Raw genomic sequence first — 6,000 nt, forward strand, 5'->3', positions numbered from 1 at the left:
CCACCGCTGACATTTTGAATGGTAGGAAAATAACATCATCTTTCACTGGAATGGCCGCTTATGTGGCGGAGCTGCCGATACTCCTTACTGGATGATCTTACACAGAAAAGATCTGTCGGAAACCAGCTGAGCCCGGTTTTAAACCTACTTAAATGTATTTGCTAGTTCGCTGAGCCTATAAAACGCATACGTTTTAAAACTTGAGGTCTTTTTAAAAATCCAAATACTGCTTTTCACTTGCTTTCTAGAAATGAACAGAAACAAGTTAAAAACAAAAGCATGAAGGCTAGCTACGTGAATAGCTAAATGAATAATAATAATAATAATAATGATGGCATTTTATTAAGCGCTTACTACGTGCAAAGCAGGGTCTCGGTGGAAAGAGCCCGGGCTTTGGAGTCAGACGTCATGGGTTCAAATCCTGGCTCTGCCAAAATGTCAGCTGGGTGACTTTGGGCAAGTCACTTAACTTCTCTGTGCTTCAGTCACCTCATCTGGAAAATGGGGATTAAATAATAATAATGATGGCATTTATTAAGCGCTTACTATGTGCAAAGCACTGTTCTAAGCGCTGGGGAGGTTACAAGGTGATCAGGTTGTCCCACGGGGGGCTCACAGTCTTCGTCCCTATTTTACAGATGAGGGAACTGAGGCCCAGAGAAGTGTGCCCAAAGCCACACAGCTGACAAGTGGCAGAGCCAGGATTTGAACCCATGACCTGTGAGCCCTGCGTGGGACAACCTGATCACCTTGTAACCTCCCCAGCGCTTAGATCAGTGCTTTGCACATACTAAGCCCTTAATACCATTATTATTCAGCGCTTAGAACAGTGCTTTGCACATAGTAAGCGCTTTATAAATGCCATCATTATTATTATTCTAAGCGCTGGGGAAGTTACAAGGTAATCAGGTTATCTCACGGGGGCTCACAGTTTTAATCCCCATTTTACAGATGAGGTAACTGAGGCACAGAGAAGTTAAGTGACTTGCCCAAAGTCACACAGCTGACAATTTGCGGAGCCAGGACTTGAACCCATAACCTCTGACTCCAAAGCCCGGGCTCTTTGCACTGAGCCACGCTGCTTCTCTAATCTCACACTGTAACCAAATATATATATATATATATATATATATATATATGTACATATATTTTTTTTGGGGGGGGGGGCATTTATTAGGTGTTATTTGCCAGGCACTGTACTGAGCGCTGACATAGACACAAGCTAATTAGGTTGGACCCAATCTCTGTCCCACCTGGGGCTCACAGTCTTAATCCCCATTTTACAGGTGAGGGAACTGAGACAGAGAAATTCAGCGACTCACCCAAGGTCACAGCAGAAAGGTGGAGGAGCCGGGATTAGAACCCACGTCCTTCCTGATTCCCAGGCCCATGCTCTATCAATCAATCGATCGTATTTATTGAGCGCTTACTTTGTGCAGAGCACTGGACTAAGCGCTTAGGAAGTCCAAGTTGGCAACACATAGAGACGGTCCCTACCCAACAGTGGGCTCACAGTCTAGAAGGGGGAGACAGAGAACAAAACCAAACATATTAGCAAAATACAATAAATAGAATAGATATGTACAAGTAAAATAAAGCAATAAGAGAAGCAGAAGCAGCAATTAGAGAAGTAGCGTGGCTCAGTGGAAAGAGCCCGGGCTTTGGAGTCAGAGGTCATGGGTTCAAATCCCCGCTTCACCAATTGTCAGCTGGGTGACTTCGGGCAAGTCACTTCACTTCTCTGGGCCTGTTACCTCATCTGTAAAATGGGGATTAAGACTCTGAGCCCCACGTGGGACAACCTGATCACTTTGTAACCTCCCCAGCGCTTAGAACAGTGCTTTGCACATAGTAAGCGCTTAATAAATGCCATTAAAAAAAATAAATAAGATAGGAAGTTTCAGGAAAGCAGTAACATCCTCATGTAAATGTTTTAGTGCTTCACGGGATCACGAGATTCAAATGAACTCAAGTTTTAACCTGAAACTGTGAAGGTAGGCCAACTTGTACTTCCCAAGCGCTTAGTACAGTGCTCTGCACACAGTAAGCGCTCAATAAATACAATTGAGTGAATGAATACCTGAAAGTTATTTTACCAGAAACTTCCACTTGGATATCACTGCACATAAGGGTGAGGATTCCTTGGCTTACCTCAACTCTCACTCTACCCTCAACTCCTGGACGGCAGGCATAATATCCATTAATTCGATTATACTTTCCCAAGTGTTTATCACAGTACTTTGCACACGACAGTGTGCTCAAGAAATGCACTTGCTACAACTACTCCCCATCGGAAATCTCTAACACAAGACCGCTTCCGCACTGCTCTTCGACAGAGGAAATACTAAATCGGCTGAAACAGTCTAACCCGAAACAATGCCAATAAATAGTTCTCAAAGCTCTCCACTGTGCACTCTTGAAAAATTCAAATTTCATCGGACTTTCCTATAGAACGCGTAGGTGCGCAGATTTATCAGGTGCTGTTCTAAGTTGGCAGAATCGTTAACAGGTTTACTTTGCAAAAAAAAAATAATAATGGCATTTATTAAGCGCTTACTATGTGCCAAGCACTGTTCTAAGCGCTGGGGAGGTTACAAGGTGATCAGGCTGTCCCTCGTGGGGCTCACAGTCTTAATCCCCGTTTTACAGATGAGGTAACTGAGGCCCAGAGAAGTGAAGTCACTACAAAGTCATACAGCAGACAAGTGGCAGAGCCGGGATTTGAACCCAGGACCTCTGACTCCAAAACCCAGGCTCTGAGCCATGCTGCTTCTAAAGCCCAGAGCTCCTTCAAACTCTGTGGGCAGGGAATGTGGCTGTTATATCGTCCTCTCCCAAGCGCTCAGTACAGCGCTCTGCCCACAGTAAGCACTCAATAAATACGACTGAGTCACGGCAAAGGCTAGTCTACTGTAATGCTAATTGCGTTAAGTGCTTACTATATGCCAAGCACTGGGGTACACACGAGATAAACGATAAAGCTAGACTTATTAAAGATAAAGATAGACTGTGAGCCCACTGTTGGGTAGGGACTGTCTCTATGTGTTCCCAATTTGTACTTCCCAAGCGCTTAGTCCAGTGCTCTGCACATAGTAAGCGCTCAATAAATACGATTGATGATGATGATGATAAACGGGTCCCTTTGGGGCTCACAGTCTTAATCCCCATTTTGCAGATGAGGTATTTGAGGCACAGAAGTTAAGCAACTCGCCCAAGGTCACACAGCAGACAAGTGGCGGAGCAGGATTCGAACCCAGGTCCACCGCTTCCCAGGCCCTTGCTCTGCTATGCTGCTTCTGCATAATCCTTAATGTGACGATGAAGCCCTATTAATAGCGATGGTTGTGGTATTTGTTAAGCGTTACGTGGCCAGCACTGTACTAAGTACATCCTTAGACACAGGATAATCAGGTCTCACAGTCTACATAGGGAGGACAGGTATCGAACCCCCATTTTGCAGATGAGGGAACTGAGGCACGGAGAAGTTAAGTAAATTGTCCAAGGTCAAACACAGCAGATACCCGGCAGAGCTGGGATTAGAACCCAGGTCCTTTGATTCCCAGGCCTGTGCTCTCTCCCCGATGCAGATTTCACTAGGAAAAATCTAGTCTGACCAACATCCAGCTTGTTTTTTTTAAAACTTTAATTAAAGGGAATAGAATTGCCCAATGCTTCATAAAGGACCAAGTACAGCCCCCCGCACACAGTAAGCTGTCGATAAATACCATTGATTGATGGGATGGAATACTTTAAACATATTAACTGTGCAAATTAATACTCACGGGTTTAATAATAATAATAATGGCATTTGTTTAACGCTTACTATGTGCAAAGCACTGTTCTAAGCGCTTGGGGCGGATACAAGGTGATCAGGTTGTCCCGCATGGGGCTCGCAGTCATAATCCCCATTTTACAGATGAGGCAACTGAGGCTCAGAGAAGTGACTTGCCCAAGGTCACACAGCAGACATGTGGCGGAGCTGGCATTCGAACCCATGACCTCTGACTCCAAAGCCCGGGCTCTTTCCACTGAGCCACGCTGCTTTAAGGCCCGAAAGCAACAAGGACATAATCTAAAACTCAATCATGGTAAGGGCTGGAATTGGAGTTCAATTTTTTTTTTTAATTATAGCCTAACGCAATCTATATTAATTCCGGCTAGTGATGCTCCATGGCACTTACTGGCCTCCCTATTAGAATGTAAGCTACTGAGGGCAAGTCAGGTGTTACTTGTTTGCTTTGCCTTTTCTAAGCGCTTTAATTCAGTGCACTGTACCCCAATAACATTTTTTCTAATAAGCAGCATGGCTCAATGGAAAGAGCCCGGGCTTTGGAGCCAGAGGTCGTGGGTTCAAATCTCCGCTCTGCCACTTGTCAGCTGTGTGACCTTTTAGACTGTGAGCCCACTGTTGGGTAGGGACTGTCTCTATATGTTGCCAACTTGTACTTCCCAAGCGCTTAGTACAGTGCTCTGCACACAGTAAGCGCTCAATAAATACGATTGATTGATTGACTTTGGGAAAGTCACAACTTCTCTGGGCCTCAGTTCCCTCACCTGGAAAATGGGGATGAAGACTGTGAGCCCCCCGTGGGACAATCTGATCACCTTGTAACCTCCCCAGCACTTAGAACAGTGCTTGGCACATAGTAAGCGCTTAATATCATCATTATTATTATTCTCCCCCTTTTAGACTGTAAGCCCACTGTTGGGTAGGGACTGTCTCTATATGTTGCCAATTTGTACTTCCCAAGCGCTTAGTACAGTGCTCTGCACACAGTAAGCGCTCAATAAATACGATTGATGATGATTATTTCTAATGCATTATTGGACGGTAAGGGTAAGTTGCTTTTCCAGAGCAAGGACTTGGGTGAACTTACCCCATCTGCGAGACTGGTTTAAAAGGACACCCTAGTTCTTCCAAATGAGAGTTGTGTCTATTGACGATGGAGATCTGTGGAACGGGAGGTCCTTTTTTTTGGCGATTGAAAATCTGATCTAGCCACAAGTCCACCCCAATCCATAGTGGGAAATGCTGGTACTTCTCCAGTACATTAAAGCGGGAAGGATGCCTCGGGCTTTTAAAGCCTCCAGTGCCCACATCTATCAATCACCATCCTGAGGCTGAAGAGCTGGGACGAACTCAGGGAGCTTTGAGGAAAGGCTGGAGGAATTCTTTTTGGCTTCCCCCGCGCTCGTCTCTGGCCACCGCAATGCTCCCACTTCGCGGGTATCTGCAACGTTAACGGTCTTAGCGGCGGCTAAAACCGAATAAGATCGATGGGGGCCTTTCCTTCAGGGAGGGAAACGAGAAAAAAACAGGTGCACCAGAGGAACTTCTCAAGCCCACCATCAAAAAAACAACAACAAAACAAACGTACGCTTTGAGGACCACTGAGGGGTCGGTTAACGAGTTCGTAGTTTGTGTTTTTTGACTTCGATTATCCTCCCGCACCTTCAGACTACCCCATTCTGTTTCAGCTAGTTAACTATTCCGAAATTGGGGCCAACGGGACAAAAGGAACTCGCTGAACAACCGAAAGGTACGGTGGATTTTAAAAACACCGTGGTGCAAAGGGGTACTTGGATTTTCACGGGCAAAATAAAAACCAGAGGCGCCAGGCCACGTTTCCCTATTACAACTGAATCGATTCTCGTTCCACAAGCGGGCTATACGACTCTTCTCGGCACTGTTCCAGGATCACGTTTCAGAGTGGTAATAATGCCAATTGATCATCATTTCATTTTCCTTTTATTATAGCATGTTTGCTCAATTTACAGCAAGCAGAAAATAAGCTGGGTCTTTTTTTTTTTTTGATCAAAACATCGATGTTTTAAAGGTCGTACACAATATTTGTTAAAAAGAACATATAAAAATACCTTTTTAGAAGCTTCTATAAGAAAGAAAATACAAAGTTTAACCTCACAACTTTCCTCTCTACTAGAACTGCAAACTACCGCTACAGTTTTAAATAGACTTTTTGTCGCCCTTTGAACTATACA

The sequence above is a fragment of the Tachyglossus aculeatus genome, chromosome 16 (assembly GCF_015852505.1).
Source record: "Tachyglossus aculeatus isolate mTacAcu1 chromosome 16, mTacAcu1.pri, whole genome shotgun sequence".
Classification (NCBI taxonomy): domain Eukaryota; kingdom Metazoa; phylum Chordata; class Mammalia; order Monotremata; family Tachyglossidae; genus Tachyglossus; species Tachyglossus aculeatus.